Source organism: Cololabis saira, chromosome 20 (genome assembly GCF_033807715.1).
Source record: "Cololabis saira isolate AMF1-May2022 chromosome 20, fColSai1.1, whole genome shotgun sequence".
Classification (NCBI taxonomy): domain Eukaryota; kingdom Metazoa; phylum Chordata; class Actinopteri; order Beloniformes; family Belonidae; genus Cololabis; species Cololabis saira.
The window spans coordinates 29,812,464-29,829,305 of record NC_084606.1 but is presented as its reverse complement, the minus strand read 5'-3'; the positions used below and the strand labels follow the sequence as shown (position 1 = coordinate 29,829,305).

The 16,842-nt window shown below is 37.5% G+C and overlaps 1 protein-coding gene across 11 annotated transcripts in view; it reads left to right on the top strand.

Moving 5' to 3' along the window:
- The window catches only part of LOC133419940 (receptor-type tyrosine-protein phosphatase delta-like), a 441,109-nt gene that overhangs the window by 231,761 nt on the left and 192,506 nt on the right, over positions 1 to 16,842 (top strand). For all 11 annotated transcript variants that reach the window (XM_061709430.1, XM_061709428.1, XM_061709424.1 and 8 more), the window contains exon 8: positions 3,001 to 3,048. The gene's annotated coding sequence lies outside the window, so the exon portion shown is untranslated. The remainder of the gene's footprint in view (positions 1 to 3,000; positions 3,049 to 16,842) is intronic.

Here is a 16,842-nt window from a genome sequence, read left to right as displayed (position 1 = left end):
TATGACAACAAAGCTTTTAATGTCATTGCCTAGATATTCCATTGTTATATCACTGTCATTATTTACACTTATAGTCTGTTATATAGTCTTTTTCATTCTGTGTTCTATTTTAAATTTTTATTCAGGTAAACTGCATATAAGATCATAAAATACCAATTCAGCCAAATGGGACATTTTTATAAATAATGAAAGGATCAAAAATAACTGATTGTGCTTAAGTTTGAACTTTTCTTGCCATTTTCATTGAAGTTAAATTCAAACATATCTCAGACTTCTTTCAGATTTCTTTCCTTTTTCCTTTCATGATTTTACACCATCATAATGGATTTTGCATAATACATAATTTAAGAGGGTTTTACAAAAAACATGGTTGCTCTACTATTTAGCAATTCAAGTAATTTTAAGCAAAGGCACCTCTATTTGCAGCACCACAAAAGTAGTTGGAGAAAGTGACAAGATTATAAATATGACCATCCTATTCAATATATAGATAAAAAAATAATTTGCAGTCAAATAAACCGAATATTGAGTTTCCACACTGACAATGTTTTGTCAGGCCTTCACTGACATCACTTTCAGTTGATTCTCATTTATGGGCCTTCTGCTTCTGCCTAACCGACAAGCTAGATTGAGATCGGGCAACTACAACTAAACAGAATGGGGAAAAAAAGACAAGGCCACTGGCCTTGTCTTTTTTAGTAATCAGTAAACTCCACGGTGCAATACATGCCCATACTATAACACTGCCTCCACTATGGTTGACACATGGGATTTATGTTGTTCTTTTCATCTTAATGAGGACCTCCTTTACTATCATTGAAATCTCCTAAACCCTTTATGATCGGCTGGAGCGCCGGCAATTCAAAATGTATGTACAATTACAACCAAATAAAACAGAGCAATAATTATTTTTGCATGTTAAACAGGAAGAGTTTCACTTACATATCTTGCATTTAGTGTGCCCCGAGTGCTGATTTAATCCATTAAATCGTTTGGGAAAATCGCATAAAAATCCAGTGAAATTGTGCACACAGAAATCTTCTTAATTGATATTGCGGGTTATTTAAAGATCCGGTCCTACGTTGACACATACATCATCGCTGTCAGTGTGTAATCAGGTTGTATTTTTTCACCCCACTTCCCGTGAAAAGGGAGGTGACATCATTCCCCGGGAAACTAGTCGGTTTGAATTTGCACTGTTGTTCATGCTTTTTATCAGATATTTCCCAAAAGATTACTCAGCGACAACCCACACACACCAGACACGCACTACATACTCACTATACAAGCCCACACACACACATATTATGGATCCACAAAAGTCTGTGCGCGCGAAATGGTTTACAGTGAGCAAAGTTTTGGAGCTGATTTCAGCGCCGGATGAACACAATAACAATCTAAACACATATATAAAATTATATATCTCAAAAACTAAAGTATTAATTCATTCCAAATAAACTTCCTGTGTTCGGTTTGAAAGGCTTCTGTTACTTTTTTCCATTGACAATTTTGAGGGATCTAGCTATGGGATTTCTGTATTTAGAAAAATATGTATATAATTAAAAAATGATTTACATTTTTTTGGTAATTATTTGCACTTTTTAATTTATTTAGTTAGTATGGACTTGTAACATAAATATTCTTAAAGATTGGCTTATATGGGTTGTTTTGATGCATAGCAAATAAAATGGCAGTATAGCATGCACAAATGTAAATATGCTATGGTAGGTCATAAAGGGTTAAACAAAAGCTGCCAAATGCCATCCCAGTACCAGAGATCAACCCCAGATCTCATATGTTTCATTTTCCCTCAAGTAATCAGGCAATGATATAATTGACTTTCAGTTAAGGTCTTCAAATAATTTGGAGCCCTTGAAAATGAGGATACTTTGTTTAATTGTTAATTCCTAACTGATAAAGGTAATATTTCCATGAAAGCTTTCAAATTATGGCCAAAAGTCTACAGCTTGATCACGTCGTGTTTAATTTCAAATCCACTGGGGTGATGTTTAATAGCAAAACTATAAAACCCTGTAATCGTCCAAACACTTCTGGATCCAACTGTTTGTGATTTTCTTTTTTCTTTTTTTAATTTAATTTATTTTTTTCAATGTATTTATTTTTTAATAACGTTCCATAACATCAATGAATAATTTCCATCCTCGAGGACTTCTATATGTGGAGAATTAGTTTCCTGGCTTCTAAAGCAGCTGAACATGATGTGTCAAAGAATTATGTTGTTGTTTATTTCCTATTTGATATTTATCTTTTTTTTCATATCATGATGCCTTTTTTTTTTTTTTTACATATCTTCATATGTAAAAAAAATCAGCAGTGATGATCCTGTGAAATTTCCCAAAGAGCTGTGACATGAAGGCACCAGACTGGAAAAAAAAGGTGGACCCTCTCTTTTAAAACAAATTTAAAAAAAGTAATCGAATATCTTACAGCCCCAATGTTTGCCAAAAATTCATTGAATACGAAATCCGTAAAGTGTGACAAAAAGGCTTTTTTCCCGAGAATAAATGAATTAAGAATAACATTTAATTTCAGTTTTCATTGCCTGTGAAGGACCTTTTTCTTAAATTTAATTTGCTAAATTGTCAAAAGATTGACAATAAGATTAGATTAGATAAGAATAAGATTGCAATAAGATTCAAATATGCTGGAAAAGAATGCCCATGATGGACAAAATCAACATCTAACTTTTAATAGCCTCAGTTGGTTTATGTTTTAACTGGACTCTGCCAAGAAACCTGTGCATACCATATTTCTATCCCTGAAATAGTGCTGCTGCAGACAGGCTGATCCTCTTAGTGCCTTGGCAGACTGGGAAACTATTCCCACCTCTTACTTTTGCCAATTTTCTCCTGGGAGCCTTGGAGTCCTTGTCTTCATTAAAGGAGTTCCTCATTGATCAATCACTGTCAGAGGAGTTGCTCTGTAATTGCACTGTGGTCTAATCATGACTGACGTCTCATCCCTCTCGCTCTGTCACAGGTCTCAGGAGAGAGAATGTTCCATGACTTTCACACCTTCGACCTCAAGGTAGGTCCCTTTGAGGATTTTATTCTTGTCTAAATGGTTTATCTTTAGAGTTACACGCTTTTATAATGAATATTACAGCTCAATCACAAGCTGGGATAAAGTCAGTAAAATAAGATGGATTGAATATTTTAAGGCCCCAATAACTTCAATGGTTTTCCTTTATTTGGGATTCCTTGTTTTTATAAGTTGTGAAAGTTAACTTTCTTAATTTCACATCAACACAAGTCACTCACAAATTGAGTGACTTATGAAATAAGGAAAAGGTTTTATTACTAGATGAAAACTGTAAGCAAAATCAATGTGAACTAAAGTAGTTTTTTTTCCCCAAATGCCTGCATATATATAAAAAAATATCACCAATCCAAAACATGAAAGGACAAGAGTGATGGAAAGACAAGACAGTGATGGGTGCAGCGTTTATCGTGTGGTGTTTGCTGTAGTATTTGTGTGAGGTGTCGTAGTGGTGAAATGTGATACAGTAAAAGACATACAGACATAAAAAGAAAAGGACGAATAGAAAACTGTGTATGTGTGCGTGTGTGTGATGCCTGCAGGTCTATAAGGTCTAAGTATTTTTGAATGTCTGTCTTACATGCATACAAACATGATCACACATGCAAATATAAACATGCAAGTATGCACTTAAATCGAAGTAGTTTAAAGTAATAGCAAAATATCCGTTTGCAGCAAAATTAGCAATTAATGTTACCACCTGGGGCAATCAAGCTACATCAAAATTAATTGCTATTTTAAGCCTTTGACTAGACTCAAAAATGTAATTCTACTTAAGTAATAGTGTCAAGAAAGTCCCCAGGGACTGAGTGGGGTAATTCTAACTGTGTAAGTATATTAAATGAACTTCTTTAGGTAGATCTCCTTCCAGTTGACACCTCCTTGTTATGGGTTTCTACGCGTCCACTATCGTATTTGCATAAACTACTGTCAATAAATGCGAAAGGGGAAAAGTTCATGGCCTTTAGTTCCTATCTCATCATAAATATCAAAGGACGGATCCACCAGAGGCCGTGAACTCTACTGCATTTGCATCTATTGACAGTTTGTGTTACATTCAGTAGTTGACTAGTCCAGCTTCATAACTAGAAGATGCCTGCAAGAACGTGTATACACCTAGTGTGGTGTTCACCCTGGTTTAGTATCTCATCAGAGGATTCAAATTGCATTTTAATTTGATTTAAGTCAGTATTTGCAAGTGCTTATATTAATTGCGGTTTCCTTGTAAGTGCAGGGTTAAAAGTAGCCTGGAATGGTCCAGAGCTATATTCCAACAAAAATTCAGAGAGAGAACACCTTTACAGTAAGAAAAGACAGCAGTTTTCTTTCCAAAACGCATTCAAAAGCAGTCACAGCAGCAGGTTCAAGAAGGAAAGACATCTGTTAAAGTTCTACCTTCTGAAGTTGCACATTGTCTTTTTAATAACTGCTTACAAAAGACCTTTCGGATAGGACGTGATTGGTGTTCTGCTCTGGAGCCCTTTATGTATGGCGCAAGAGCGACTTGTCGCTGCACCGAGCTGAGGATGTGCATCCCTGCACCCTATACAGCCACATTTTAAGAATATTTAACTTTGGTGCAGAAAGTTCAATTAAAAAACCTGACGGAGAACAAAGACAATGCAGGAGAAAGCTGATTTCAGTGATGTCCCACTTTCATGAGCTGTATAATAAGTTTTTAAGAACATTCTGAGACTTAAAGGGCAAAAGCTTTGGAGTGGATGGAAATCTCCAACAACTTGGGCTTAAAGGGTGTAGGACTGTTTAAAAAGTGGTAGAATCATGTCATTTTTTTTTTTTTTACTTTTACCTTTAAATGTTCTGTTCTGTTGGAGCATGTGATTAATCCATGTCCTGACTCAGCCTGAATTATACCTGAAAACTGTCAGTGTGCAGCTGCAGCTCCTGGATGAGTCTGAACTGCCTCAGCTCCCTTCTATGTTTGAGGAAATTAAATACTCTCATTCACATCTTCTGTGCTGCAGCTCGTCTTCTCCTCCTCACATGTTCATCTAAGGCGTGAGCTTTTGTTGGTGACAGGGAGAAAGCTGCATCATGCATCTAATCTCTCAGCCCCAATAACTACTTCCCATGTGCTGACCAGTTCCTGAGAATCTTGTTGTGCACATGCGATTAGCACATGATCTCTCCATTAGCTCGGAGCCTCGGTGACTGTACATGTAAAGTACTCACTCATGCTGCAGTGAGATCTCCACCTGCATCAAAACTGTTGGCAACAGAAACTCAGTACAACTTCAGTAAGTACCAACAATATGACCACATATAATACTGTAGCAAGAGCAGTTTATGAACAATTACCCTTAAACTCATCTCATTGAACACCCTGTCTTGGGCATGCTGGGAGACCCGTCCACTCCAATATGAAAAATCAGTCAAACAAAAAGATTTATGTAGCTCCAGTAAGAACTTCAATCGCCTGTCACCCCTGAGCAAATGCAGAGTCCATTTTTCACACATAATAGATTCGATTTACGTCGTTTTGGTCCCAAACTAAAGTTTGCAGCGTTTGCCAACTTATACGAGACCCAGAGTTGTTCTAACTCCAAAATGTTCCAGTTTAAGGGTTTCAGCTCCCATTTTGAGAGTTTCCAAAAGGCATGCCTCGATTGATGGACGGGGCATTGAGTAGGCCCTGACATCTATAAAGGGACTTCACTTCCTTTAAAACATGGCAGAAGTCACAAATATAACATTACAAAACTGACAATAATAAAATGGAGAAGACGTATAATAATCAGTACTATAATTATTCTTCCCTTTGCTATCACTTCCATAGGTTGTGTACGACCACAGGACTCATCAAAGTGTGTTGCGCTGTAATAAGATATTACTGCATTTTTAATTCGGTGACAAAAACAAGGATCTGCAGCTAAACATCTGTGCACCTCAACCGAACATGACAGCAGGAGTTTTAGGTTTCCAGAAGTGAAGTGTGTTCACTGATGTGACTGTGAAGGGTTTTCACTCGAAAAACACATTTTGTGTGAAGCTGCTAAAGAGAGAACACATCTCCTGATGTGACGTTACTCATAGAATTCACGTTGATTCACCACTGACTGACGTGACCTTCAGCAAGAAATAGTTTTATTTCAAGCACTTAAAAAACAGTTAGAAGAGCACTTTCTTTGCTTTGAATTATTCTGCTCTTTTTATAAAAAAAAAACTATTTGCTGACAATATTCTTCAAATTCAGTGTTCAGCTTTGCATTTGCTGCGTTGGATAAAAAAAAAAAAAGAGCAAGTCATAGAGAGTTAACAAATAGAGGCATGTGAACTTGAAGTGCCACTTGATTTAAAAGGAATGTGCTGCCAATTGATTTTCTTCTTTAACAACTTGACTGAATTCATTTCAGCATGAAGAATACTGTGGGCAGTTGTTCATGAGATGTCAGCATTCAGGAGCATTCAGCGCATGACCCGTCCTTTAGCAACAGAAGGTTTCAAAAGTAAAGAAACATAACAGCTGCAGTTAACGTTTCATATGTACAACACATATCTGGATGTGGTGTCAAACCACACAGATTTTCAGACAATGAAATCCCAAAAGAGGAAACTGTTAAGAAGTTTCAGATTTAAAATGTGATACTTGTAGTATGAAGATAGACACAGCAGGATGGAGTTACTCGTGTTAATCATTACTGGTGCATAAGTACGATGTGAAAACTGGTTTTCTCTTTTAAAAAAAAGGATCTAGAGTAGTGGTCCTCCAGAGCCGCTGTGCTGCATGTTTGTGATGTTTCCCTGCATCAACACACCTGATTCTAATGAGTGGTTCACTTTTCATCAGGTTCTGCACAGTTCTGTGCTGACACAGTCATGTGTATCAGGTGTAGTGAAGGAGGGAGACATCTCCAACGTGCAGGGCAGCGGCTCTGGAGGACCTGGAATGAAGACCAGTAATCTACAGGGAATAATTAGTACTTCACACCCTTTGCACAGAATATTGGTAAATAATTGGTTTGTTTTAGAGCAGTGATCTCAACATATTATGTCCTTATGCACAATCTGGTTTCTTTTTTTTTTCTTTTTTTGTCATGTAACTGCAATTAGAATGAAAATCAAAAAGTGCTTTTTTTTCTGCAGCTTTTTTGAGTATAAGGGCCCTGGCATTTACAAAGCTCGCTATGTCATTGTGTGCGAAAACTGTTCAGCGGCATGTGCTCGGGGGAAAGTTTTAAATTTAAAATGTAATCAGCACAATCACCACAAGCAATCAGTTCCTCTTCATTTCACCTGATCGAGCCGCTGCTAAAAACGAGCTTGTTAAATACAGCGTCTTATCAGGCCTGGATTAAGTTTTGACTTTGATTAACACGTGTGGTCGGTGTTTAGAATGTCAGAGTTGGAGTCTGAGAAAAAAAAAAAAAAAATGCAGCTCTTGAAATGCAAATGTGCGAGTTGTCATTTAAAAAATGAGGCCTCTATTTAGAAAAAAAAAAAGATAAGGTGGCACAAATTTTTGGCCTGTAAATGAATTCATATAGTTTAGCTAAAACAGCAAAAAAAAAACATTTGCAACCTTGACTAGTTTCAGTTAAAGAAAGAATTTGGCATTTTATTATGTAAAATTAATATTGTTATGCGCTAGAGTTAGATTAGATGATGGATTTTTAATCTACAGCTGCTGGTTGGCCTGGTTTAGATGGAAGTCTGTCAACTACAGGGACTATATATATCGTGAGCATTTTGAAATGTCACTGCAATAACATGACGCATAAAACAAAGACTTGAAGTGAACAAGGTGCATCTTTTTGCTTACGTAAATGTCCTCCAGGGCCATTTGCACCAAGTGTATGGTCTCACATCAGCAACTGCACTGATAGGAACTTCAGTTTCTGTTGCATGATGCTTTAAAATGGTGCTGATTTTCCAAAGTTTTGTTTGTTTGTTTTCCAGTAAGCGCTGCTCATAAAGTTGAACATGGCAATCAAGACTTTAAAAGCCTCGTATTTCTAGTTACTCAAGGTTCCTAAAAGCCACAATAAGCTGTGCAATTGACAATCAACATTTAATGAATTTCAGTGTCACTTAAGGGGGATTTATTTGGAAAAAAAAGCAATCAAAGGCCACACTTAGATGTAATAAACATATTCTTAATTCACATAAGCATATAGAGGTGAGAAGCTCCCCAGCACATATTTCCACACTTTGGGTCATTCCCTTGAAATAGTGTTGCCGTTGAAATAGGTCAACCAGTTCAAATAAAATCCTCAGACAATTAGGAGTTAAACTGTGTAGATTTTCCTTGATTGAATATTCAAATATGGTAAATTATGTGGACTCTTTTGTTTTTCTTTGCTTTTAATTATTTTGACGTGTTGTAGAATCCATATCATAAAGAAGGCTAAATCAATATCATTGTAATTTTAAAATGGGACAATAAATCTGCCTTTTACTGAGCGCAAGCATATTTATTTGCTTTAACCTTTAACTTTAAACTCACAACAAAAAACTCCAACATAATAAAGAAATGCCACTTTTGAGTTTGAGCACTGAAAACTGTGATGTCACAGACCTAGATCAGTCAAATTAGTATTCATCTTCCACTTTCTTCACAGCCTCTCCGCCCACACTGTGCTGCTTTGGTTCCACCTCAAAAATGAGGCTGTGAGAAAGTGTAAGGTAGCGTGGAGTTTAGCGGCTGGCTCCGCCCCTGAAACCAGCTGCTGCGAACACAGCTGTGGAGACAAAAGGGACATGTTTGCAACATGCCTCTGTGCTATTTTTACTACATCATGTCACACACATTTCATTATGACCTCAGGAAATCATGTCAACTATTGAAAAAAGGTTATCATAAGTCAAAAGCTATAATTTAAACTTTATAATTAGCTTTGTTAGGGACCGGAAAAGCACAGAGATGCCAACTTGGCCCTCATTTAGACACTGCATCATTCAGATTGCACTGCTGTGACTACTTAATTAAATGCTCCACTGTGTAATGACTTTGCTTGAAAGGGAATTAAATGTCTAAATGCTGCAGAATCTGTGTTGAGCTGAACAGAAATCAATGGGACATAGTGCAGGAACTGAAGGTGTTTTCCGACTTGTTCAGGGTGAACGTTTCTTATTGATGCCGTCCCTCAGTCACTGACTCAAAACCTCATTCCTCATGGTCCAAACCATCGATTCCTGGCACATAAACAGTGTGCTTACGTTGTGCTTTCTGGAGAGGTGTAAGAAAACAGTTCCTTATTGTACATGTGTGCACTGAAAGTACGTAGAGGGGCATTTACACAGAAGACTGTAAAACTACTAACGGCATCATCTATAACTATTGTGGGGACTTCAGCCAAAACATCAAATAAATTAATTAAGACCATAGGACATAGTTTTATGGAAGGATTTTTTTTTTGTTTTAATACTTCATCGCCTCAAATGTGTAATTATCTTTCTTGGCTGTTGAACATCAGCAACGCATTGCTTCCAAAATGATCTGTGTTTTAGCATACAGGCTTAAAGACAAAAATCAGAGCCCAAGACACATGGGGATAGATCTTGAAAGGAGTGCAGCCAACTAATCTGACAAACATTTGATAGAAACTAAAGACCTCCAGAAACCGCCAACGCTGGGAGGGGCATACAGCTTTAAAAATGACAACTGATTATCACACTGCCGCTGGCTTAAGACACAGTAATCCTCCAGATGTTGCAATCTATGAAATATGAGAGTCTGAATTAGATCTCTCAAACAATGTAGACTAGTCTGCGTTCATAAGCCTTCAGCATTTAAGTCACTAAATTAAGTTGACCCCATCAGAAAGCTTAAGGACTTGTAACAAAGCTCTCGGCAATCTTATTGCTTGATCTGCTTTCATCCCATCTCCACAGTGTAATAAGTTCCCACTCTAGTAAGACCACTGGGGCTAATAAGAGTTTTATCTGCTTTTGATATTAGATATTAACACCTCATCTACGTTAAGCCAACGGTGGGCTCGTCCTGCCTCCGAAATTTACATCAGTCGTACAATGTCTCTAAAAGAATTCTTATCAAATTCAAATTAAGGCTGAGCTGAATAGCCAGAAGGATAGTGCTTCCTGTCACTCAAGGAATGCAATTATGTCGGGGTGCGAAAAATACAAGTAGGCTGTCTCAATCAATGAGATAATAGTTTCTGTATAACAATAAAATTTACTTGCAACTAGACTGCCATAATTGTCAGCCAGAGAAGAGTAAATTTGCTGCATATAAATGCTGCGAGGTTTGGCTGTTGGGTGTTAATAGGTCTGAGTGACGCTGTCAGAAATGCTGAAAACAGCCAGAGTTTGTGTCGTTCGGCTGAGAGGAGACTTATTTGTAGAATGAATAAGTGCAGCGTTCAGTCCCTTTTTATCATTAATGTTTTCTAAAAGAAGTAAAAGGAAAACAAATGCATTTTCATGAAAGGATCTTACAAATGTTGTTTTAAGAGTCTGTTTAAGAAGTCGTAATTCTTGGGGGAGAAAAATGTAAAAAGCAGATTTAGTGTTTGGAGCACGAGTGCAAAGGTTTCAGGATTCTTATCATCGCTTGTGGCATCCGCTGTCAGGTTGTGAAAAAAAAAAGAAATATTAACAGAGAAATATAGCTCGGGGACATAGAAAATAAATTACTTCAGTGTGGCAACGAAGAGAAGATTGTGAGATTTATCAAGTGAAGATGAAAATGCCTGCTAAGTCTGCGTCCCTCCCTTAAAAAATTAAAAAGAAATCAAATAGCTTAGAGTATAGAGATTGTAATGAGAAGGCGTGTGTGTGTGTCTGTGCGTTTTTGTGTAAGCATGTCAACATATTTGCTTTCCTAAGGATTAGTTGCTAAAGTTGAAGCAGCTCACAGAGGTAGCAGTGGTTAACAGTGTTGATCCACAACAAAAAGGTTTCTCGTTTAGATCCTGGCAGAGGCCTTTCTGTGTCAAGCTTGCATGTTTGTCAGGTTAACTGCTGGTTCATCACCGGAGTGCCCCATAACCCAAAACTGGAATAAGCGTGCATGGATGATGCACTGTAAGAAAAAAAACGCAGTTTTTACAGAAAAAAACTGGCAGCTGTGGTTGCCAGAATAATACTGTAAAAGATACAGCGGATTGTAAAACACATTACAGAACAACCTCTACATTTTACAATTTTAAACTGTAATCCTTTACAAAATAACATTATACAATTTACGTACAAAACTGGTAAATTCAACATCCATTTTCAGCCAAATTAGCATGACTATGCCTTCATTAAAGCTATTTTCTCCTGTACAATTTACGTGCAGCCATTGCTTATTTTACATCTAATCCCATTAAATTTCACTGTAAAACATCAAAATAAAGGTCTTATTAATCGGTAAAAGCCTCATTATGAGACAGTAATTTGACTGAATTTTTCCACTTATTTTATTGAAAGATTTTGTGTTGTGTAATATATTTTGTAGTATTAATAGCGGCGTTTTGCTGTGAAATAAAGATCTACATACTATCATTGAATTCTTTGAGTAATGTCTTAATTAAATGAGTTATTACCAGTTAGACAGACAAACTCTGACACAATCTCAACAAAGATTTTCATCTGTAACATTTACGGTCCTTCACCGTTACTATTTCACAGTTTTTTACGGTAATTTCTACGGGCTTTTCTTACAGTGTGGATTTAAACCTGGTATGCATGCTCCACCGAATGCTTCAGCATTCAGAAATTGTTATGAATTCACGATTAGCCTAACTGTATCCTATCATCTTCTAACGCTCAACAGATTTTGTGTGAAACAGCTCGACTGGCAAAATCTATAATTGTACAGATAAGTGACCATGTTATCTAGATAAAGGTTAAACTATCGGGGATATGTTCTCCATCCATCTAAAGCCAATTTTCCACGTTCAACTCAAGCAATAGGGAGTGGGAAAGAAAAAAGAAAGAGGGGGGCGGGGAAGGCAAGTCAATATTGATTGATCTTGAGCCTTAGCAATTACCTGCATGCGCAGAAGACCATGTTAAGGTCAGTATTATCTTAGCTCATTTTATGGGTCAGCACTCTGGCTTTAGCAGAAATAAATTAATGGGGTAAACACTTTTGCTCACCTTGATGAAATTTACAGCACGTATACAGAGTGCAGGTGCAGGGTAAGGTGCTAGAGAATGACCCTTGATATTTGCTGAACCTTTATGAATTTAAGAGTCTATAAATAACTCTAGAATCACTGCAATTAAACTGCAAATGGGCAATAATGTACTGTTAAGATGCAATGTAAATAACAAAGTACTGTACATCTACTAAAGTTCTTCTTGAACATCAACATTATTAAACATCCGTTTGCATGAACTACTTTAAAACAAATGTGTATTTCAGTATGTGGTGTAAAATTATGGAACTCCTTAACAATTGATTTAAAGGATTGTAAAAATATTCACCAGTTCAAGAAGTTGTATAAAGACAACATAATCAGACAATATGAATTTAACAGGTAAAATATATTTTGTTGTTGTTTTGTTTTTGGTGTTGTTGGTGAGTTATTGTGTATGTTTTCTTATTTTTTGTTTTGTTTTTTTCATTATTATTTTTTTTTTGTATTATATAAGCAGTGACTGTTGAACAGACGGACAGACCATCTTCATATGTATTGTTTTATTTTTTTTTGAGAAAGGGACTTGTAATATAAGGCTTTCTTCTTCTTGCCCCTTTTCGATCATGGAATGGAACATGTATGTGAACTACCATTTCCATGATACGGAATAAATAAAATAAATAAATAAATAATATTAAAATTCAAAATAAAATGTGATTTAAAAAAAAAAAAAAGATGCATACTAATTTCAGTTCTTATGGCAGTAAAATATTAAGGGCTTACTAACAGAAGCTACATATTTTGAAAATATTTGTTGATACTGCTTGAAGTACTTGATGGGTGCACGAACCCATGAACAGTGTGTATTACACTCATACTGTTACAGAGCAAAGAAGAGCACGATTGATCTTTAAAATCTAGTTTGTTTGGCCAATGTGAGCGCTCAGTTCTGTGCACACAACCCCTGATCTCTGACTAGAACAGAGTGCTGTAGGGATGCACATACATGTGGACACGGGTGTGTACCTAGGGTATGAATGACATGAAGATGTGGCATTTTATTGTGACTAAAACATGGTGATAAAATTCAGATATTTAATAATGTGAGCGAGCTGTTATGTGTGTCGTGCCTGGGCACAGGATACTAGAACTCGATAATTGTGACTGTGCCCTCACGTACATAATTTTCTTCTTAATTGAGGATTGCTGCTTTAGGCTCCAATCGCAATTTTGTCTGAGCCTTTTTTTTTTAACTACACAAACAGTAATTAAATTAAGTTTTATTGCAAATGTAAAAAAAATGAATTAATTGCATTTAATTTATTTATGACTTCATTATCTATACCCGTTAAATCATATGCATGGTCACGGGGGGTCTCCTGGAGCCTGCCCCATTACAGGGGTAAACCCTGGACAGCCTGCACAGGTCGCCAGTGCATGGCAGGGTCATATAATTACATACTTGAATATTGTCACTGTAACGTAATAGGAAATTTCAATGTCTGTCATTAAAACGTATAACTACACAATTCAGCCTCTTTTCAGAAGTTTTTAGAGGCAACCATCTGCTCTGCTGCAATGAAGACACGTACCAAGTCTATTTTGGGGTTTGATCGTGGCTGAAATACATCCATTAAATCAAGGAAGAGCGAGCTGGCGGGAGGATGGACACAAGATTAGTAGGACTCACCGTTCAATTTCAAAATAAAAGATCTGGAGCAGTCTCAGACTCGTATATCGGCATTACGTGAGCCCATGGAGGCTGATTTAGAGGCTCTCACCAGAGACTTCAACCAGGAGTGTTGTCAAAAAGCACATTTTATTTGACAACACCCATCCTTTTTTATGAGGATAACAGGAAGAAGGACAAGATGTGTTGAGTATAACATGAGTAATTCTCAGTAATGCTCACGAAACCTTCAGATAAACCCATAATCTCACAAACCCAGCCGAAGAAAGAGTGCTCAGAAATGCCCCGGGAGAGGCCTGAGGTCAATGTGAAATGGAGCAAAACCATGGCGCGGCCCGGACCATGGTGCTTTCACTCCTGATGGTCAGGAGTGAAAGTTTAGTTAGCGAATCCAAAAGTTTTGTGACCTGCTGGGCGCAATTTCCAAAGCAGAACCTAAACTGAAAGACGTAAGGCAACATCCACAGCCACGGTATTTAAAACAGACTTCATCGACGAAGGGAAAACCATTCCCTGGTCGATAGTTCTCTCCAAAACATATTACAAGCGCTTTCAACTTTCCATGTTACTCCTTGACTTGTGAATGTATTTCACCGGAGAGGACAGGGAGCAGTACTTTTCTGCCAAAAACATTCTATCAGCTCTCAGAGTTTTGGCATTCTTCTGGGGCCTCGGGCTGACTCCCAAACAGCTCTGTTATGTTCTTAAGTCCGAAATAAATTCAATTTCCAATGCGGTGATCTCCTTAATGAAAAGTCAATGTCTCTCTCACTGGCGAGCTCCCACGGGGACAGTCAGAAAGATGAATTTGTCAACAGGCCGGAGATGGGGCCTGAAGGGACACAGCCTCTTATGATCAAAACGAATACAATAGAGTGTGTCTACTCAGCCCTCCTATATTACCCAGGTTGGGCTCTGAATATGAGCTGGCAGAGGAGGCATGACAGTATTGATTGAATGAAAGTGCTCTCTATCTTCTCACAAATCTTGTAACCAGTGATCACAGCGGCGCTGTAATGTTGCCGCCAGCCCGTTCTCAATTAGTTAAGAGCAGAAGATGAGTTGTTTGCCTCATAATAAATCTTAGCATCGGCTATTTTGCCCCATTTTAAAGCATTCTACCAAAGTCCCATATATCAAGCGTCAAATTAATGTCTGTTCCACACCAGTATCTGAACATAAATCCAAGATCTCTTCTGTAAGTATTTGCTATTAAGTAGCAAGAGAGTTTTTAATGTAACAATAGCCTTATCAATTTCAATCGAAGGAATATTTGATTACTTTTAGGAAGTGTTGTCTACCTTTCGCAATCTCCCAGAGTAACATACCGCCGTTCCTGTTGTGTACTTACAACGATTGTGTATCACTTTAAAGCACTATGTCACATATTGGTTACGATGAAACTAGCTCACCGAGCTAAACTGGACACCATGCCAGAGGTGACTAAAAAATCCAAGTCATTGAGAGAGAAACGGACCATACGGGTTAATAAACGGGAGTTCACCTCCATATAAATGGACCCTCTCAGCTAAATAACGGGAAAAAAAAAATCACTATTTTAATCCTTATAAATTCAATTAAGAAAATGATTGATTGCGTATACTTTAGAGTGGGTTATAGATAAGCTTTAACAATCACAAAACTCATTATAATTCATAGACAAACTGATGAGATCAAAGGACATGCACATGTGCAAACATCACCCACACATAGATGTATCAGGGAGCTGAAGTTGTACATAGCAGTAAGAAGCAAAGGCAGTTGATTTCTTGCTTACAATGCAGATGTAATTCATGTTCATCGCATTTGAACTGAAGCTCTTATCATTCGCTGACATGAACCAGAGGAGGAAATGATGTGTAGTTCAACATGCCTGAATGTTTTTTTACCTCCGGCTGTATTTGCACCCAGAAATGTATCTTTGGAGCATGGAAACTTGCTGACTTTATATCGTACGACTTTTTTTTTTTTTTTTTTCAATAGATTAATTTGAAAGGGCTCAAAATATGCTCATTTACATAGTCTTGAACTAAATGTTTTGGAGGTCTGACATGTTACTGACACATACAGGCTCCACAGTTCATTAGAGCATTCACTCAGGAACGCAGCAATTGTGGGATAACACCAGCAGCAAACTGGAGTGAAGACAAAATCTAAGAACTGCTTACTGATTGTTATGGAGGATCAACATTTCTCAGCAGGATGGTCACGCTGAACAGGGTTGCAGTCGGTGGAAGCGCGTCTACTCAAGCAAGACACAAGTGATAAATTGAAACCACTCTGAAAAAAAAGTTTCCTCATATCGATGGTCGCCATTGCAGAAGTGGGAAAGGACATGAAAGCCGGACATATTTTCACATGTGCAGGTCCATATGGAGCAACAGCCGGTCGGCAAGCTCTGCAGCCCTTGTGAGCAGTTTTGTATATGGGATTGGGAATGGAAGAGACGGATGGCAGGAGCATCCAGAGCTGAGAATAATGAAGAAGCTGGAGGGACTGAAATAAACTGTTTTGAACCAATGATTCTGAATGGTGGCTCGAGTTATTTGAATGGTTTGTCTAAATGGTCATATTGTAACTGTCTTACTGTGGTTCCAACTGGCAAATACAAAGTGTTGTGTTTGAAAACCTTAAAAAAAGGTGAACCCCTTCAGACTGTTACTTGGTGTTCTTAGAGTCGTGTGTGTGTGAGTGTGTGTGTGCGTGCCTGCGTGCGTGCGTGCGTGCGTGCGTGTGTGTGTGTGTGTGTGTGTGTGTGTGTGTGTGTGTGTGTGTGTGTGTGTGTGTGTATAAACAGCCTGAATTCAGAGAAAGTTGAGGTGACAGTTTTTCTTATGTTTGACTTGTACATCTTGATAAACACTTTATTCTTGACAACTTAATTTCATTTCTTAATACACATAGATACCTTTTTGCATTTAAAGTCTTGGGAGCGTTTACTGCTTTATAATGTTGCCATTTCTTCTCACAGGAGTTAAAAGATATTCCAGCATCGAGAAGGCCAAGCTATGTAGGATTTTAGTTATTTTTCTATTGGGAACAGGT